Below are 22,178 nucleotides of genomic sequence, written 5' to 3' on the forward strand. Positions count from 1 at the left end.
AATATTTTCTGTATTTAATATTACCCAAGTACAGTGTGCGATGCAGGGTGTATAGGATCAACAACAGTAGGTTTAAAAGGTAGGAAGGGAAATCTCAGAACATAGGAACTTTCTCTTGAAACCACATTTACATAGAGAGGACACTGTTTTTATTCAGACTGGAAGGCTTTCTTGAGGTGGCTAGGAGTAAGGGCTAAGGCGGGTTAAATAGGATAGAATTCTCTCTCCGCTAATCATCCCTTGACCCTGGCAACGGTGCTGAACAAAAAAATGCCCTCTTGTCTTGCTGGCCCTCTGCCCTCTAAGCTACAAAAAGTTCAACTTTTTAAAAGAAGTGAAAAAAGAAGACAAAGGATAATAAATCACGTAAGACAATACTTCTGATGAGGTGTACATTATTTAGGTTCTAAAAATCAGCATATGCCTTGCATAAAATGACGTTTGAGTTAAGGCCTATAGATGAGTTGGAAGAAACTGGCAGAGAGATTTGCAGACAGAAATAAAGATATGTGCGACCTTCTTAACTTACAGGGAAAGATATATAGTGTCAAAACATTCCCATGACTACAGAATTCAGCTCAGACTACCCCTGATATTAGAGACAAACTTTAAAAATTAAGGATGAGACTCAGCACCTCCTTAGTCAACACCCTAAAGATGGCCTCTGTGGCCTATTTTAAGAGGGAGCAGGATGAAGAGGAGTGAGCTAGGCAGAAGAAATAACATGAGAATTGATTTCAGGCCCAAAAATTAATTGCTGCTTTATACAGTAACCTGCTGTTAAGGAGATCCAACAAGGCCAGTCACTGCCAAATGTTACTGCTACTGATGTGGAAAGCCAGGCCATTGGCAAACAGTGGCCATGACAGAAGCTGGCTTCTGAAGAAACCCTGCTCACTCTGCTGCCAAAAGCTGGCCACTGGAAGCAAGACCGTCTCAGGTGTCAAAGGACTCCCAGGTCAGAATCACAAAACCTGCTGACCCTAAGCAAAAGAGTCCTTCACTCCTCTTTGTGCCCATGCCAGCCTTCACTGCCAAGTGAATACGGCTGAGGGTCATGGTTGACACAGAAATTGGAACTGTGAATTTTCTTTCAGATATGATAGCACCTACCCTACTAGCCTCTTACTCAGGTTAGCTTTAGTCCCGATTCAACCAGGTAAATGGGAATCCATGACACGCCCCAGAGGGAATACAGGTCACACAGCAAATTCTTACTTCCCACAACGTCAACGCAGCTCTGAGCACTTTTCAGACCAACAATGTATTCCAGGTTAGAAATTCCAAGGTACAGGGAAATAAAAAGGCTTTTGTTTTTTAAGATATATTTATTTTTATTGCAAAGCCATATTAACACAGACAGAGAGAGAGACAGAGACAGAAAGATTTTCCATCCGCTGGTTCATTCCCCAAGTGGCTGCAACAGATGGAGCTGAGCCAATCCAAAGTCAGGAGCTTCTTCTAGGTCTCCCATGCGGGTACAGGGTCCCAAGGCTTTGGGCCGTCCTCTACTGTTTTCCCAGGCCACAAGCAGGGGGCTGGAAGGGAAGTGGAGCAGTCGGGATTTGAATCGGCACCTATGGAACCCTGGCAAATGAAACGTAAGGACTTTAGTCACTAGGCTATCACGCTGGGCCCAAACAAGGCTTATAAGGGCAAGCATAAATAAGGTCCCTCCTCTGAAGAAAACAATGAATACAGCCTTTCACTGAGTGCGACTAGGGTAATTAAGTACACATTAGCTTATGTGTGCATGAGTGACCCAAAAAAATGGGGCCCAGCACAGTAGCCTAATGGCTAAAGTCCTCACTTTGAATGCACCAAGATCCCATATGGGCACTGGTTCGTATCCTGGTTGCTCCACTTCCCATCCAGCTCACTCAAAGCCTTGGGATATTGTACCCACATGGAAAATTCAGAAGTTCCTGGCTCCTGGCTTTGGATCGGTTCAGCTCCAGCCCTTGTGGTCACTTGGGAAGTGACTCATCGGACAGATCTTCCTCTCTCTGCCTCTCTTTCTATCTGCCTTTCCAATAAAAATAAATTTTTAAAAACTGGGAATTTTTTTAAAAGAAACTGGGAATAAGGAATAATGTAGATATAAATAGAATAAGGAAAAAATGTAGAAGCTTGACCAGCAATTACATATCTGAAGTATTGCTTTTGATTAATAACCTTGTTAGCTGGGTTATAATCCTAAGCTCATCCTCACGGAAGCAATGGGGTATTGTGAGATTCTGGGAGGAATTTCAAGAATTCCAGGCCTGGGAAACCCTCCACACATCAATATTCCAGAGAGAAGAAAGACGAAGACAAAAAAAACTATTTTTTAACCTGTCTGGTTGCAGATTGGGCTCTCAATTCTTTCCTCAGAGGTTTGCCTGTTCCACCTGGGAGGGGGGTGCCAGGTTCGTGAGTCCTGGGGGCGGGCGATCCAGCAAGGCTCAGGTCCCCTGGCCAGTGTCCTGCGACCCATCTGCGAGGTGCTGGGTTCATGAGCCCCAGGTGGCACGGGAGGCAGCGCAGCCCCATTCGCCTGATCTGGGTCCTTGGGCCCACCTACAAGTGAAAGAGGCAGAGCGGTGGATGCAGACTAGGATGCACATGGAGATATGGCAGCTCACTGGATACCACAGCAGAGGAAGCAGAAGTGAACAAACTGGACAACTATTGCAGCCAAATGATGACAGCAAAAATCCGGGTGACTGGAGATTTAAGGTTGACTAGGTCAGCCAATGGACATTGGGAAGGCTACTTCCCATTTGGATAGGCTAAATTGACAGCATTTTGAAAATATACAGACCACTTGGGCAGAGCGCTCAGAGCACACACCACATCAAGACCCTGGGTTGAGTGCCCAGCATGGTAACCTAGTGGCTAAAGTCCTCACCTTGCATACACCAGGATCTCATACTGGTGCCAGTTCTAATCCCAGAAGCCCCGCTTCCCATCCAACTCCCTGCTGTAGCCCGAGAAAGCAGTCAAGGAAGGTCCAAAGCCTTGGAACCCTGCAAGAGCATGGGAGACCCAGAAGAGACTCCAGGCTCCTGGCTTCGGATCGGCTCAGCTCCAGCAATTGCGACTGCTTGGGCAGTAAATCAATAGATGGAAGAACTGCTTCTCTGTCTCTCCTCCTCTCTGTATATCTGACTTTCCAATAAAAACAAATAAATCTTAAAAAAAAAAAAAAAAAGACCCTGAGTTGATATCTGGTGGCGGTTCCCACCCCTGGGTCATTTGGTAGACTGGGTGTGGCCTCCCCCTTTTCCCCTCCACATCCCCCAGGGACAAGAAGAAACAGAAAATTTGCAAACAATGATTTCACCCACTTTTGCCTAATCCTCAGTGCTTCCCACCCTGATATACCACATAATCATCATTAAAAATACATCTGAGGCCCAGCACAGTAGCCTAGCAGCTAAAGTCCTCACCTTGCATGCACTGGGATCCCATATGGATGCCAGTTCTAATCCCAGCAGTCCCACTTCCCATCCTGCTCCCTGCTTGTGGCCTGGGAAACCAGTCAAGGATGGCCCCAAAGCTTTGGGACCCTGCACCCATGTGGAAGACAGAGACTCCAGGCTCCTGGCTTTGGATTGGCTCAGCTCCAGCTGTGGTGGCCACTTGGGAATTGAATCAATGGACAGAAGATCTTCCTCTCTGTCTCTCCTTCTCTCTATATCTGACTTTCCAATGAAAATCAAATAAATCTTTCAAATAAATAAATACATTTTACAATTTAAAAAAAAAAAGAAGTCTGCCTGGTCTGTTAGGTGGTCAACGTACATTAAATTTGCTGCAAGCTTACTGGAAAGAAAGGAAGGAGTGATGCAGAAGATACGCCAGAGAGAGGAAGGGAGAAAAAGAAAAGAGAAAACGGAAGGAAGGAGAAAGAAAACAAGAAAGGCGCATACAAACGCCAGAGGAAGAAAGTGCTTTGCCACCAGCCAAATACAGAGAGGGCAGGAGATCAGCTCAGAACAAGCAAAGCCACAAAATGAGGCTGCTGTAGGAGGCTTTTCACAAAGAAAGGAAAGGAAAGCTTGAAGAAGTTAAGTAACATACTAGACTTACTCAGTTGGAAACTGACCATCAACCTCAGAAGCCAGGTCAGCTTAACTCACCTACACTCCCAGCCTCCCCATACCTTCCTGATATTGAGTCCCTTGAGGTTCTTGTTGGCATACAGAGTCTCAGGCTCTCCCCCAAAACTTCAGAATTTCTTAGAGAAGGATCAACCAGCACCCAACAGGAAGGGGTCAGTCATCCTGAATCATTTGAAAGCTTAATAAAGGGACTCAATTGGCCACCATCACAGGAGGGAGACCCAAGCTCCACCTTCATCGCCATGCATAAGGACACATGATACATTCAGTGCTGATGTTGTGGTGCTGTGAGTTAACTTTTTCCTTGTAATGTCAGCATCTCATACCGACACTGGTTAACATATCCACTGCACCTGTTATGATCCAGCTCCCTATTTATGACCTGGGAAAAGCAAACAATGCCTCAGGTGTTTAGGATCCTGCTACTGGCTCCTGGCTTCAGCTGGCCCAGCACTGGCTGCTGGCCAACCGGGAAGTGAACTAATGGATAAAGATCTTTCTCTCTCTCTCTCTCTCTTTCAAGTAAATAAATTTTTTTTAAAAAAAAAATCACATACAAAATATGCACCAACTGAACTAAAGATAGTGCCTGTGAGTTCAGTACCATCATTCTGGAAACTATTTTGGTTTCTACATCTGACTTGGTCTTCTAGAATACAGGATTACTGCATTATGAAATACTGATTGTTCCTGTTACTCTGCATGACCTGTTTAGAACATACAATATGAATTAAAACATAATATAATTATAGCTGCTCTCATTCTACTTAAATGAATTTTTCTCCTCAAACAAGCTCAGATAAGAGGCCCTCATTTTCTTTATTTTCAACATCCTACTCTGTCTCCCACCTCATGTAGTCTAGAGAGCCAACCCTGGTCAATTCCTAACCTAACTATAATCAGGAGACTTCATATTTTAAACAAACATAAGAGAACTTCCACATCCAATTAAGTCTTGTCTTTCTAAATAATTGCCTTGAGAAGCTAAATATTTAGTCTACAAGCTGCGTTTTCATGCTCAGGAACTCTCATTAAAAGACTAAATCAAGGGCCCAGCACGATGGCTCGTGCCTTAATCCTCACAAGCACACATATGGATGCTGGTTTATGTCTTGGTTGCCCTGCTTCCCATCCAGTTCCCCTGCTTATGGCCTGGGAAGCCATGATGGCCCAAAGCCTTAGGATCCTGCACCCTCACAGGAAACCCAAAATAAGTCTTTAAAAAAAACGAATCAAGACAAATTCTGAAAGAGAAACACGTATCATCAGGGAAGAACACTTAGCTTGGGAGGTATATGGTTATGCACAGTGCACAGGTGAGCATAAGCTTCTGCTTTGTCTACCAACCAGTCATTAAAGCCTCCTCTCACCTTCCTTGCCAGCAACTCACCACGATTCATCTGTTATCTTAGCAGCACAAAAAACTTACCCACAGATGCATTTCCAAAAAAAAGAGAGGTAGAGATCAGTGGCATGCTGTGTCATCAGGTTAAGTCTCCACCTGGGGCACCAGCATCCCATATGGGGACTGGTACAGGTTCCAGCTGCTCTACTTCCTATCCAACTCTCTGCTAATGTGCCGGGAAAGCAGTAGAAGGTAGTCCCAATTCTTGGACCCTGCCACCCATGTGAGAGACCTGGAGATGCTCCTGGCTCCCAGCTCTGGCTATTATGGTCAACTGCGGAGTGACACAACAAAGATCCCATTCCCTTCCTTCTGTCTCTCTCGCTCTCTCTCTTTCTCTCTCTCCCCCCCCCCTTTGTCTTTCATATAAACAAATACATTTTTTTAACTCACCTTTCCACAAACTTCAGGAAGAGAGGTGAAAATTTAGGTGAAAGAAGGGAGGGAGAAAACAGAAGGAAATAAGCGAGAGTATCAAGGGGGAAATAAATGTCTTTAGAAAATTTGATATCCATCAGAAGGAAACCCACACAGGGGCAGCTATCCAATCTTTGACAAGAAAACAGAAGACAATCCAGGGAAAAGGAAGATCTCTTCAATAAATGATGTTGGAACAATTGGTTAATAGCATGCAGAAATAAGAAGCAAGACCCATACCTTTCACCACACATAAAGGTCAAATCTAAATGGATAAAAAATCTAAACCTACATCCAGAAACCATCAAACTTTTGGAAGAAAAAGCTGGAAACACTCCGCAAAATATAGGTGTAGACACTGACTTCCTAAAAAAAATCATCAAAAATAAAGGAAATCAAGACCAAAATAAACAAATGGGACTACATTAAGCTAAGAAGCTTCTGCATAGCAAAGGAAACAATCAACAAATAAAAAGGCAACCCACAGAATGGAAGAAAATCTTTGCACACCACAAAGGAGACAAGAGGCTAATCTCCAGAATACACAAAGAACTCCAGAACAACCATAATGACAAAACAAACCAACCATGCACCCTATGTTCATAGCAGCACAATCAATAATCACAAAAACATGGAAGCAACTGAAATGCCCATCAACAGAGGACTGGATAAGGAAACTATGATTCCTCTACTTACGGAATACTACTCAGCTATTTAAAAAAATGAAATGCATTTCTTTGTGGTCAAATGGGCCCAACTGGGAACCATTATGCTAAGGGAAATGAACCAATCCGAAAAGGTGAGATATCATGTTTGCCTTAATATAAGATAATACGATGTCAAATCTAAAAATTATAGCTATGACTTTTATTACACTTCCTAGCTCTCTGTACCACACATAATAAGATCTTATGATGTAACCTATTAATTAATAATTTATGAGAGATCGATTGCTTGTGATCACCAGAGATGGTTAATATCCCTCTTATCACTGTTACTACTCTTATCCATGGGTAACAATGATCTAGTCCTTATTGTACTCCCACATGAACCACATGGGTCACATGCTAGAAGTCAATATCTACAGGAAGATTTTGGACACTATTTTGCACCAACCTAGTGCCTGAAAACCACTGAAACCTCTGTTACAACAACACCATGGAGTTGAAGACTCACTATTTTATATTATTTTAAATTTTTTTTCTCTTCTCAACCTGTGATAGACCGTACCTAAGGGCACATATAATGGAAGTGTAGTAGAAATAAATATGTCCATAGGCAGAAACAGAGAGAAGTATATCCCCATACATGCAGTACAAGGATGGACTCACAGCAAAATGAGAGATAATCTCCTACACTGGAGGGAGATACCTCAATGGCAGTGTGATGGACTTCTGAGTGTACTTGAAAGACCCCTATTGAAAGACTGGAGAGGAGAACAATGGGGGTGGGGAGAGGACACCCCAATGCCTATTAAACTGTGTCATAAAATAAAGGAAAAAAAAAGAAAATTTGGTATCAGTAAGACATTAAAGGGTGGACATTTAAGCCTAGAGGTGAAGATGCTGGTTATGATACATCAGAATGCTTGGATTTGAGCTCTACCTCTTATCCTGATTCCAGATTCCTGCTGATGCAGACCCTAGAAAGCATGGGTGATGGCTCAAGTGATTGAATACGTACTGTTCACATAAGGAAACCAAAGTTCCTGGCTCTCAGTTTTGCCTCAGCCCAGTCACAGTCAATTGTTGGCATTGGAGCATCGAAGAAGCAGATAAAGGCGCTCTCTCACTCTTACTCTCTCAATAAAAATAAATAAGACACTAAACATGTACAAATATTGCAGAGTGTGAGCTGGTTTTGGCTGAAAATACTTGAAGCTGCTGAAACAACCACAGTGGACTGGCTAAATAATTTGTGGACTACACAATGGAAAACTTGGCTCTGATTTAAAGTTATGATATAGACCTATATTCAATGAGCTGGAAAATTCCTAAGTGAGCAAAGCAGGTTACAGAATTACATTCATGATGTGACTTCAGTTATAAAGCATATGTGCTTGTACTTGTGTATAGGTGTACATGTAGAGAGGTCAAGAAAAAAAAACAATGGGAGTGAAGAAAATAATGATCCAGACGTAAATGGATATTCTTGAGAGGAAGAAGACATGAGTAATTTCTAATTTTTCTGCAAGCAATATAGTATATAAAAAGTAAAGAAGGCTCCTGGGAAAAATGATGCCACCATATAATTCGTGAGCCCGTGATGAATTCAACAAGAGAACAGAAATTATTTGGAATACATCAAACTGAAATAAAAAAATATCGAAACACATGGGATACAGTCAAAAAAGCAAACAAACAAAATACAGTATGGATTGGATTATTGAAGTTACACTTTCCATGTTGGTTTCCTTATATAAGAGAGAACATACGACTTTTGTGTTTCCTTTTTGTCACTCATGTGTTGGTTACTCAGTGGCGCATTTTTTCATAGTGCTGTAATTTGCTGTTGATGTTGTTGTGGTGGTGGTGGCTGTTCTAACTCATACTAGTTGTTGACCTTGTTTCATGACTTCCCACTTATGGAAATGTACAGTGATGGAGTACTGGGGTCTATCATATACAGACATGAGGGTATCATGGAACATGCACCCCTGCTTACAGACGAAAGATGGATTCCCAATGAAACTGTTGGACATGTGTAGACAATGTGATGCTGGACTGTTTGACATTGTCTGTATCAACAATGTTGGGGTACACTTAAATAAGAGACTGATAGAATTATGATTCCTTATGAAGGACTACACTATTGTAGCAATATGGGGAAAATCTGTAGGGGGTAGGAGTTTGTGGGGGAATCCCAGCCTATACGAAATTGTACCACATAATTCAAAATTCAAAGTTCAAAATAAAAATACATTTTAAAAAAAGTAAAGAAGGCTGCCAAAACAAAACTAAGTTACTGTGGTTGAAAATTACATCCAAGTAATTACTCAACATTTGCTGTTTATTCTATGTCATTGCTCACTGAGTTTGTTTTTTTTTTTAAGATCCACACTTAGATAGTACTTCTCAAGTGCAGGTACCAATTTTTTTTGTTTTGTTTTATTTTGTTTTTCTTTAACACAGAGAAGAGAGAGTGCTCCCATCCAACTGATTCATTCCTCTGAGTGCTAAAATGGCCAGGACCAAGCCAAAGCAGAAGGCAGCTGACAGGAATGCAATCCAAGTCTCCCACACAGGAAGCAGGAATCCAACTACTAAGTTGTCACTGTCCCCTCTGAGGATCTGCATTAAAAGGAAACCAGGGGGCCAGTGCCTTGGGGTAGTGTATTGAACTTTTGCCTGTGGTACAAGCATTCAATTATGGGCACCAGTTTGTGTCTTGGCCGCTCCACTTTCAATCCAGCATACTGGAAACGTGCCTGGAAAAGCAGCAGAAGATGGCCGGAGTGAGACACACTCACACAACAAAGCTAGAAGCAGCTCCCAGCTCTTGGCTTCAGATTGGCCCATCTCTGCTGCATCCATTTGGGGAGTGAACCGGTGGATGGAGGATCTCTTTGTTGCTCCTTCTCTCTCTGTAAATTTGCATTTCAAATGAAAATAAAAATAAATAAATCTTTTCTTAAAAAAAAAAAGGAATACTGGAATCAGTAACTGACCCCAGGGACTGCGATGTAGAGTACAAGGATCCTAACCAGTGGTTTTGGCCTAACTGCTGGATCAGATGCATGTCCCCATGTTGCTTTTAAAGTCAATACCACGCCACAGATGCAGTGACAAGAATTAAACACAAATATCTGGAGCCCATACCTAGTGCTCTTCTGCCTATCACATTTTGCATCTCCAATGTACATTATTATATGAAAAAGAAAGATGTAAACACAGAAAATCAGTATGCAATTGAATGCTAACAAAAGGAAAATAAAGAAAATGTTTATGATTAGCTTATATGTGCAAAAATTATTTAGAGTGGTAAAAGAAAAATGTATAACAGCCGTTATCTGTGCAGAACAGAAACTAAGCCAAAGGGGATGGAGATAAAAAAACCTTCATACTTTCTCATGCTGGAAATTTGTGAATGTATTGCCTGGTATAAAGTAAAACATTAATCTTTTGTACTTCTCACAAGCTTATTTTTTTAATCATGATTCCCAACGACAGCTGCTATGTGATTGGGCTAGGAATTTAGTCTTTATTTAACATTAATTTTATTCAAATATTTGCATGTATATTTTTACATTATTTTAGATTTTCCTTGGCTTCTTTTCAGATGTTGAAGATAAGATGATCTGAGTAGGATAACAGTCTCAGCTCACAAGCAGCTAAATGGGTATACCTTAGGGGTCAAATACTCAGAAAAGAAGGTCAAATACTCCGAAAATCAACGACACTTGAAGCTTTGTTGCTAACAGTCATGTGGAAGGCACACATTCTTACTCTATTTTGAACTGAATATTAACTTCTCTTGGATCATAATGTCACCTGTATTGTTCTTCCATTAACACGATGCAGCCAGTGGGAACATCTGCCCAACACTAATGAGCCACTCACAAGAGAAGCAAGAGCAGGGTACCAGGAGCCAAGGTAAAGCAATTAGAGGGAAAAGGAGACTGTTGGCTCCTGTCCTAAATTGAATTGCTTTTAAGAGACAGAAACAGATTTTTTAATTATGTAATCTCTTTGTTTCTCATTTCCTTGAAAATGTAAAGGTCAAGTTTGCCTCATGTATGTCTGAGACCAGATCTGATGTTACTGCATCTGTGATGACTAAAACTAGAAGAGGGGGCTTGTTCACTCACTCCAATGGATGCAAAGCTTTTCTTTATGTTATCATACTATGTGTTGTTTTGAACAGTCGCTTAACAACTACTGTCTTTCACCTTTTCCATTCCATTTTTCTTTTGAAATACTACTGTACTAAGAGAAATTTAGTCTGCCTTTACTATGTAGCAGAACTGATTAAAGGCTTAGAGATCTGAGATAAGCAGAGGTCTAGTTAACAACTTTTGCAAGACTGGCTTTGCTTGGAGATTGTTTTAACATATTCTTTTTTCTTTATAGTTTCTTAATACTGCATTTTAATAACAGAAAAGATTTCTCTCCTATATTTTGACTCTGCTTCTTCCCTTCCTTCCCCGTCCCCGCTCCCGCCCCCTCCCCGCTAAGCTGTGATACCTCCATCCACCAGGACCCAACAAAAATCAGTCTATCCTTCTCATGGTGATTTCCTGTGTGGCATCAACACCCTCTGATTTTCTGTATTTTTCTACTTATGTCATATGCCCTGGCAGTTATGTCCCCCTTGTCTTATTGTTCATTGTTAAGAATCTTAATGAATGAACTGTATTGATTCACATGACAGAAAATAAAAGGAATTAAGGCACAGCTTTCACAGAATTTTCATCAACGTCATCAAAATTCACTCCTCCTTCATCTCTTGCCTCTGCTTTCTATGTGTATGGCTTCTTCTTCAAGCAAGGTCTTCCCATAAGGTGTCTTATATATTCCTACCAGTTAAAAATAGCCAAATGACACACAAAAAATAACTTCTTTCCCAAAATTTTGACAGGAGAGCCTGGGCTGAGGTTAGACATCCAAACTGAATTATAAGCCCACAGCAGGTAGTGATCAGCTCCACCCAAACTCCATGCCCTGCAAAGACAAAAGGTGTGAACCTCCAGAGGAAAGGAGGTTCAAAACAAAAAAAGCACAACAAAAGCAATGATGCTGGCCCAACATACAAAGAGACAACATTAAACATTAAACATTAAACATTAAACAGCTGAGGCTCGCACTGTGGAGCAGTGGGTTAAGCTGCCACCTGTGATGCTGAAAACCCGCCTCAGAGTCTGGATTGCTCTGCCACAGAGGCAACTTCCTGCCAGTCTGACAGGAACACAACTCATGATGAGTTGTACCTAGGTCCCTGCCACTGCATGGGAGAGCAAAATGGAATTCTGGGCTCCCGGATTCTGCCCCGCCAGCCTTTGGGGAGTGAACCAGGAGATGAAAGCATGCTCTCCCTGTCTTTCTCCCTCTCGTTACTCTTTCAAATAAGTAATCTTTTTTAAAAAATTGTTTTCCTGTCACAGTATCTCTACTGCCCCAGATTTACGCGTGTGTAAAATGAACAGTCAGTCCTAAAGATCCAAGACTTCACCTGCCAGCATCTGGCCCAAAAAGAAACACATCATCACTGAATATATTTGTAACTATACATATATTGTAAATATGTATAAGTGTGCATGTGACAAAATGAAATGGAAAATGGAATTCAAAGATAAGTTTATTTGGGGACAAAAACTTATGAAACTCCTGCATAATTTTTTATAATATAAATTTTCCACAAATTTTTAAAGTCCCCTCATAAGCCAGGAAGTACATAATATTTCCATGGCTTCTTTCTCAAGCAACATCCTCCTAGAGTTTCAATCAATCAAAGGCAAAATGAAATTTTCCTTGTCAATAATCTGAGAAGTAAGCTTTAGTCTCTACAACGCAGAGCACCTCCACCGACACAGCAAGGGCAATCCCATCATGAAAGCCAATATACCGTATCCTCAACACTGACAGGCCCCAGCTCTTTCTGACTTTCTGTCTGGAAATCCCAAATATTGCACTCTCATTATGCTTCATTTTAACACGGTCTGCTTCCTCTATAAAGCACCTACACAGGAATCAGTCAACTTTTTCTGTCACAGAGCAGATAAGATATATTCTAGGCTTTGTGGCACATATGGTCCCTGTTGTTACAGCTATTCAGTATAGCTCCTGTGGTGCAAAAATAGCTCTAGACACTGCATAAATGAATAGCCATGGCTAAATTCCAATAATGCTTTATTTATAGGTGCTGAAATTTGAATTTCACATATTTTTCACATGTCATAAAATATTATCTTCTTTGATTTTCCTTTCAACCATTCCAAACTGAGAAATACATTCTTAACTTGTAGGTTATACTGACATGGGCAGGGGCCATAATTGGATATTGGATCATAGTTTGCCAACCCCTTTTTTAATGTATTTCAGTTGTTTCTAGAAAGACCATCTATGATTTTACTGGAATAAGACTGAAACAGAAAACAAACCTGGCAACCGAACATTTTCACTTTTTCAGAGGTGGTACACAGTTGAAGTATCAACATACATGATCCATTAATGCTAAAGGTAAGATGACCTTCATCTGAGGGCCAACAAGAAACGATCAACCACGCTCACTGCAGTTTTCCTAGAGCTGATGCCATGAAGACTTGAGATTGGGAAAAAATACTATGCAGATTTGGAAGTTGTACTTCTAACATACTAGATACTGAGGTAAAAGTGAACACTAAGAACAGTCCCGCCAACACTACACCACTATATATTAAGGCCCAATTGACCAACATGACTCATTAATTGAAAGAAGGGTTTTTTTCTAAATTCAAGTACAGATTCAATCAACATTTTTTAAGGGCTTTCAATGTTCTAAACATTGGTTAACAATAATAATCAATATTAGGTTTCTATTCCACAAATGAGTTGAAGTAACTAACATTGACATGATATGTTCTAAAATTATTAAACTGGGGGACCATAAGTTGCCACAGCAGTTAAGACAACATAACCCATACCAGAATGACTGGGTTTGGGTCCTCACTCCCTTCCCAACTCTTGTTTCCTGCTAATATACACCCCAGAAAGCTTCAGGTGATGGCTCAAGTACTTGGGTCCCTGCCACTCCTATAGGAGACTGGATTGAGTTTCTGGCTCATGGCTTTGCTTGGCCCAGTAACAGCTCTTGCAGCATGTAAGAAGTGAACCAATGAATGGGGTGGACATCTCTCTGCTTCTCTACAAGACCATGTCCTGCTACTTCATCACAAATAAAAAACAAACTCTTATAAACAAAATTGTCTAATTGTTTTGAGAATTATTGTATCACTTTCTCATTTCCATTTGGGAAATTCATATTATTCTATAAATCCAAATACTACTAGGAGATAGAGGCCAGAAAATTTAATGGACTATAAGGACCAGAACTTAAACCTATGTCCTTTGGCTCTAAATACTGTTCTTTCTTTTCATGATACTTGCTCCTACTCAAATATAGAGATGCTATATGTGAAGTCAGGGGCTTTATAAAAAAGATCAAGCATCTATAGCATATATGAAAGTTTTAAATCCACACACAAAGACAAATACAGAACAGTGAATCTATCAGTGTATTTGCAAGAAAAGAAGGTCTAAATTGAAAACTGCTCACAAGAACAGAGATTTAAATTGGAAATTCTGTCTTGGGCCCTGCACAGTAGCCTAGCGGCTAAAGACCTTGTCTTGCAAGTGCCAGGATCCCAAATGGGTGCCAGTTCACATCCCATTTGGGCGCCGGTTCTAATCCTGACCACCCCGCTTCCCATCCAACTCCGTGCTTCTTGCCTGGGAAAACAGTCGAGGACAGCCCAAAGCCTTAGAACCTTGCACCCACATGCAAGACCCAGAAGAAGCTCCAAACTCCTGGCTTCAGATCGGCACATTCCAGCAATTTGGGCCACTTATGGACTGAGTCAATGGACAGAAGATCTTCCTCTCTGTCTCACCTCCTCTCTGTATATCTGACTTTCCAATAAAAGTTTTAAAAATAAATCTTTTTTCTATAAAAAAAGAAAGAAAATTCCATCTTGTGAGGTAACAGGATTCAAAAACAAAAAATGTCTCAATTTTCTGTTCCTTTGGAAAATTCCAGCAATGGAAATACAGACATTGTTCCTACAAAGGATACAAATACATTCCCTCCTAAAAAACAGACCAACCCCAAAATAACAAATGGTCTCATCCTTGCCCCTACAAGGCCAAGATTAATCCTCTTTGCGCCTACCACACATATGCCCACATTTCTTTCCCTCCTGGTCCAACATCTGGCCAACAATTCCAGAACATGGTAGTCCAAAAAGCCCCTATGTCACAGCTGCAGCAAAGGGCCATCAACTATCCTGGGGTGAATTAAAAGCTTCATGACACTAGAGGAGCTTGGGAAAATTCTGATTTACTTCCTAAGACCCAACCTAAGGAGGTAGAAAATGCCTGAATAGTGAGGCCCTGCCCTTGTTTCTGCCACAGGGAACTAGAGCCACAAAGGAAGGACCATGTTTCCATTAGACTAAGGAAAACTTCAGTAAAGTGATAGGAACTGGGTATAGCACAGGGATGGGGGAGGCCAGCAGAAACACAAAGCACTGCACAGCTCATCCCCTAGCTCCCTAGCCAGGGCGGGGAGACTCAATCACGCCAGGAAAAGACCCTAATGAGTGCTTAGCTGCCACCGAATTCCACATTCCTCAATGGCTTTAACTCAAGTCTAGAGATTTGGCTGGAGTCTCAGTGATTGTTTTGATGCTAGTAAGAAACCCACATAGAGCACTTTAGCTCCCAAAGCCCCAGACCCAAGCTGCTGCTACAGTATGGCCATATACTAACTCCATTCTGTATTGGGACAGCAAGCAGCCCCACTGTCACCAGAAGCCCCTAGAGTCAGAAGCAGAAATCACAGAGTAGGCCCCTCTGCATCCTGCTTCTGCAGAAATACTGGACACCAGTCCTGGACCCACACTTGCTCACTACATGAAATCTAGAGAAGTTTCCCTCTGCTTGTTGGAACTCACTGCCATCAGCAGCTGACACACAAGCCCAGAGGAGAACTGAGGAAGTCCTCTTCAGTGGATACTTGAAAGAAAAGAGAGGAAAACAGGCACTAGGAACCTATATAATGAAATAATAGCTGAAAATCTTCCAAGTCTTAAAAGACATATGTACATCCAAAGAGAGGAAGCTCAAAAGACCCCAAACATACTCAACCAAAAAAAGATCTTCAGACATATTAAGCCAAATTGTTCAAAGTTGAGGACAAGGAGAATCCTAAAAATAGTATTAGAAAAATGTCAGGTTACTGGGCTCGGCAGCATGGCCCAGGGGCTAAAGTCCTCGCCTTGAACACGCCAGGATCCCATATGGGCACCAGTTCTAATCCCGGCAGCCCCTCTTCCCATCCAGCTCCCTGCTTGTGGCCTGGGAAAGCAGTCAAGGATGGCCCAAGGCCTTGGGACCCTGCGCCCATGTGAGAGACCTGGAAGAGCTCCTGGCTTCTGGCTTCGGATCGGCGCAGTAGGCCACTGCACTCACTTGGGGGGTGAATCACCGGACAGAAGATCTTCCTCTCTGTCTCTCCTCCTCTCTGTATATCTGACTTTCCAATAAAAATTAAATAAAATAAATATTTTTTAAAATGTCAGGTTACATATAAAGAAGATACATATAAATTCATAAGATTACGAGCAGATAACTCAACACAAACCCTATACACCAAAAATGAATGAGTGATATATTCAAAATCTTGAAAGAAAAAACTCCCAACCAGAAAAACTACCCCCATGCAGCACTCTTTCTCTTAGGAGGCACAGAGTTGACAATTAAATAAGCCTGATAGCCTTAACTCAGTATTAATAATACCTGTATATTCACAACATCTCCAACTGGAATATAGCTTTTTTAAAAACCTTGTTTATTTATCTACCTGAAGGCCAAATGACAGAGAGACAGAGATCTTTCAGCCAAGGATATATTCCCCACATGCCAGCAACAGTTGAGACTGGGCCAGGCCAACATCAGGAGCCCAGAATTCCATCCAGGTGTCCAACAAGGATGGCAGGGGCCCAAGTAATTGGTTCTCCATTTGCTGCTTTCCCAAGTCCAATGGCAGGCAGCCAGACTGGAAAGCATAGCAGCCAGGACTCGAACTACTGAACTGGTGTGGCAATGCCAGCATTTGCAAGCAGCAGCTTTGACCCACTGTGCTATAACACCAGCCAGAGAATACAAACTTTTGACATCAGTTTCACTTCCTTCTATTCCTACCTCTTTGTCAATACCTATCACAAAAGAAGTCATTCTGAAAGTCTATGACTTCAGTGGCCTCATTCCAGTGTTCACATACTTGTGCGCTTTCTTCCTGACTAGTTTTAACCATGGATTCCATGGACATGACACTCAGTCAATTTGCAATCCAAGCCTGAAAATGTCTGATTTTGAGCTCTTAGGAATTCTGAGCTAAATTCTCACTGAGGCCCTAAAATCTGAGTGTGCTGATTTAGTGCAGCTCCCAACCAACACTTAAGCAAATGAGCCTTGGAAATGATTTTCAGTAAAATCAGCAGAACTATCCAGCTGAGCCCATCTTGGCAGAACCATATGAAAATATAGCTTGATTGCCTTAAGCCACCAAGTTATAGGTTTTTTTATGCAACAATGGATAACTGAAGCAGGTATCTGGAAAATTTTCATTGACTGAATAAATAAATGGAATCCTTGATTTTTTGTTGCTCTTGCTACAAAATTACCATGGCAACAAACATGACATTAAAAACTTAGAGTGCATTGAGAAAAGGCATGCAAGAAGAGGAAATAACATTTTTTGAAAATATTCTGTGTGTCAGGAACTATCTAAAGGCATTTTCTCATTCATATCTAAATTCTCAGCAACAGCCTATTAAAGCTAATATTTCTTTCCTATGTTTTCATTCATGAGTAAACTGATGCTCTAGTAAGTGAAGTTGATCAAACTGAAACAATAAGAAGACATACAAACTTGAATTCAAATACCAATTTCTCTGCTCATGACGCCATGTTGCTATCCTCACAGACAGTAGTAGCCAACGGGGTATAACATCAGTTCCAGCTTCACCACTGATTTTCTTGAGATGTTTTTTAGCTTCCTTCATGACTCCGTACACTCGAGTTTCAGTTTCTTATGCTAGATATTGTTCATCTCAATTCCTGGAATGGTTACAGAATCTCAGCCACTCTGGTAAGTCACAATTGCTTATGCATTTAGGACAGTCTGGCACAAGAAGCCCTTGAGACCAGAAGCCCAGACCTGAGACCGGATTCAGTGACCCCCCTCAGTCAGATGTACCCATGCTGGTAGTATCCCAGAAACTTAGGAAAGCAAGAGGAGAAGAAATTCATTTCTGTTCAATGGCATCGCTTTAAAATGTATACCTACAGCCTAGAAAATATGCTACAAGAGTAAGCCTGATAGGACAGAAAACTGATATGTACTTTGACAAGAACCCCAGTTGATTCTGCTGCATTGCTGGGTTTGGAAGCCACTCTTCTCTAGTCCATTTAAAGCACAACTAATTCAGAAAAACACCTGTTCTCTTTACTCTCAGAGCATATGTCATACTGATAGTATGTGAAAGATGATGCATTCTTAATTATGTGGCTTGTCTATCTTGACATCTTTAAATCACTAGGTGTCATTAGCCATCTTCTTTAATGCTATCTCATATAAAACCAGTTTTCTGGGCCCAGCGAGATAGCGTAGAGGTTAAAGTCCTCTCCTTGCACACGCCAGGATCCCATATGGTCGCCGGTTCTAATCCCGGCGGCTCTGCTTCCCATCCAGCTCCCTGCTTGTGGCCTGGGAAAGCAGTCAAGGACGGCCCAAGGCGTTGGGACCCTGCACCCTCATGGGAGACCCGGAAGAGCTCCTGGCTCCTGGCTTTGGGTTGGCTCAGCTCCAGCCATTGTGGTTACTTGGGGAGTGAACCATCAGACGGAAGATCTTCTTCTCTATCTCTCTTCTGTATATCCACCTTGCCAATAAAAATAAAATAAATCTTTAAAAAAAAACATAAAATAAGTTTTCTATCTCAAAACGTGAGAGAATAAAGCCCAGCGTGTTCTCCCAGGTGCTTCTCTAAACACCAAAACAATATCACATAACACCCTTCTTCCTTATCCCATTCCTCCAAATCACCACATCTAGGCAAAAGCTGTAAATCTGAGAAACAATGTGGCAGTATGTATATGAATGGAGGTGAGAAGAGGTGTGAGCAAGAATTGGTGGTGGCTGGTGGCTTCCACCATGGCACAATGAATGTTGAGGATGGTAATGGTTGTTTATTATGGTGATTCACATATTACAGAATCAAGCAATGAAATAGATGCTCTGTCAGATGAACAAATGCCTATTGAGAAATAAGACATTACATGAAAATTCAGCACTATGACCTACCCTTTACATCTTTGGAAACTATACCATATCAATACGTCTTTGAATCACAGCAATACATCAACTCATCTTTGTGAAAAAAATGAGGGAAGAATACTTTGATGACAGAGTTTGGATTCATGTCAGCTTGTTCTGAGAAAACAAAGAATAAAAAACAACATGAATTGGGGACCCAACAGGGTGTGTGAGATCTGTCACTGGGAAGAAACCTGATAGAGGAGACTGGGGAACTCCTTTGTCAGGACACAGTCCCTACAGGTGAACACAAGAACCAAACCAGGCCAGGTTACATTACCCATTGGCATACCTGTGGGTCATGTCTGTGGGCAGGCCAGGCTGAGCCAGTTCATAACATCCATTGGCAGATGTGAGAACCAGGATGGGGCAGGGTGCAGGAGAGGTGGGGTCAGGCCAAAACACCAGTCAGGTCACAATGGAGCCAAGAATGGTGGCTGGCCTGGGTTGAGCTAGGCTGCAGCACTCACCAGCAGGAGCTAGAACTGGAGGCAGGCTGCACTGAGCCAGGCAGAAGTACCCGCTGGTGAATGCCAAGGTGAGGTAAGCTATGCCAGTCTGAGGGCAGTGGGTGCTGAGTCAGTTAGCCCTGGGGGTGGGGGGTCTGGTGGGGCCCAGGTCACCTGGCCCAGATCCTTAGGCCTGCCTGCACAGTGGGTGCTGGATCTGTGAACCCTGGGGGTGAGGGGTCCCGTGGGGTCCAGGTCGGCTAGCCAAGGCATGTGAGAATTGGTCCTCCTCAGTGGAAAAGAAGGAGTAGTAGACAGCAGGCCCTTACGCACATGGAGGATATGGCAGCCCACTGAGGCCTGCAGAGGACATATGGTACCATAACAGAGGAAAACAGAACAAACTGGACAACTATCCCAAGGCAAATGATGACAGTAAGTATCTGGGTGAATGGAGACTCTAAAGTGGACCATATATGAGTGAATGGAGACTCAAAGGCAGACATTGGAAAGGTTTCCTCATCCATGGCTCAGCGAGATCAACAGCATTTCAGAACTACCACTACCACCTGGGCAGAACCCTCACAGCGTGTGCCACATCGGGACCCTGGGCTGGTGTCAGGTGGCCGTTCCCCATCCCTGGGTACTGGGTTGATTGGAAGGCTGGGTATGGTCTCTCCTTTTATCTCCTTCCTCCCCCCAGAAATAGGAAGAAGTAGAAAATTTGGAAACAATGATCACATCCACTTTTCCCTAAACCTGGATCTTCCCACCCTGAGCAACTATGTAAACATCATCTAAAACAATTTTTTTAAGTTTTAGAAACATTAGTAAAATTAAAATCCATGATGAGGTAGGTGCCTTTGCTCTGCCAGCACCTAGCCGCCTTCCTTCTGTCAGCACCTAGCCTTGGGGGCCTGGGGACTCACTCTGTGGACCAGAGGAGCAGAGCAGGTCTGGGAACTCCTACAGGGGTTTCAGTCCCAGGCAAGCAGAGGGTCGGGCGGAGCAGGGAGCAGGAGGGAAGTGGTATTAGGGTCCCAGGCTGGCATGCTAGTGTGGTATGCTAGTGGACTGAGTTTGGGGACCTGTTAACATGCCTGAAGTCCTGGGTGAGCAGAGGGGTCCCAGACCAGCATATGTGCCAAAAAACTGGATCTGGGGTCCCAGGCAGCTGGACTGGGCCACAACACTAGCCAGTTAACATTAGGACTGGGACTAGGGGCTGCCCAGGCTGGAATGAGCTGGAATGGGAAGGGGAGTGGAGACTGGGCCGAGCCAGGCTGCAGCACCTGCCAGCAATGCCAAGGTGAAGCAGGCCATGCCAGACTGGGACGCAGCATCCACCAGAACATGTAAGACCCCACCAGTGGAGATGAGCCTGGGAGAGGAATTGCATGGGCTCCCCTGCTGGGTCACTGCTCCTACTGGTGAGCATGAGAGCTGAGACTTAGGGCAGACCAAGCTGGGCAGGGCAGCAACACCAGCTGGCTTGCATGTGAGCTGGGTTACAGGAGAGCCAGCCTGGGCTGAGTGACCATATCCACTGGTGCATGCATGAGCCAGAGTAAGTGCAGGCTGGCCTAGCTTTGCTGTAGCATCAACTGGCAAGTGCTGGGAATGGAGACAAGTCCTGTCAAGCTAGACTTAAGAACCACCTGGAAAGTACAAAATCTGGTTTGTGTAAGAGATAGGACTGGAGACAGAACTGACCCAACAATCGCAACCACCAGTGTGTGTAGGCTGATGTGGGTGACAAACTGCGCCATTCCCCCTATTTGCTAGCACACAGGGTCAGTTATGGGGTCACCTTGCATGAGGTTTCTCTGGGCACCCTCTCAGCTGGACCACTGGACTCAGAAACTGTGGTCTGACCATGGAATGCATGTGTCTGGGCCTCCTCAATTGCTTATTACAGTGCAGTGGATAGCATGCCAGATGCAGAAGAAGGATACAGCAGTTCATGGGGACCTGCAGAGGACATTTAGTATCATGGCAGAGGGTGCAGGGCAGAACAAATTGGACAATTCTCCCAGCCAAGCACTGACAGCAAGTATCTGGGCAAGTGGAGACTCTAAGGAGGACTACGTCAGTCAACGGATCTTGGAAGAATTTCCTCAGGCTTGGAACAATGAAGCCAACAACACCTCAGAGCAACCAAAACCACAGGGCAGTTCCCTCAGAACACAGCTCCACACTGGGGACCCTAGGATGACATTGAGAGGCCATCTCACATCCCCAGGTATTGATGCAGTCAGGATGCTGGGAGCAGCCCTCTCCCCTTCTCTCCTCCTTTCCTCCAGATACAGGAATTAAAAAAAAAAAAATTGGAAGCAATGATCTCATCTACTTCCCCCGTTCTTCAACCCTTCCCATCCTAATCAGCTGTCCATATGGGCATCCATCCCTCTCAACTATGTAAACATCATCAAAAATGAAATAAGAAAAATCAGAATAAAAGAATAAAATCTGTGGTGAAGAAAGAAACATGGTTGGGGGCCAACGTTGCAGTGTAGGAGGCAAAGCTGTTGCCTGAGACAGCGGCATCCCATACGGCTCAAGTCCTGGCTCCTTGCTAATGCACCACCTGTAAAAGCAGTGGAAGATGCTTCAAGTGCTTGAACCCCTGAAACCAAGTGGGAAACTTGGAAGAAACTCCTGCCTCCTGGTTTTGGCACTAGCTGCTGCAACTATTTCGGGAGTGATCCAGCAAATGGAAAACTTCTCTTT

The sequence above is a fragment of the Ochotona princeps genome, chromosome 6 (genome assembly GCF_030435755.1).
Source record: "Ochotona princeps isolate mOchPri1 chromosome 6, mOchPri1.hap1, whole genome shotgun sequence".
Classification (NCBI taxonomy): Eukaryota; Metazoa; Chordata; class Mammalia; order Lagomorpha; family Ochotonidae; genus Ochotona; species Ochotona princeps.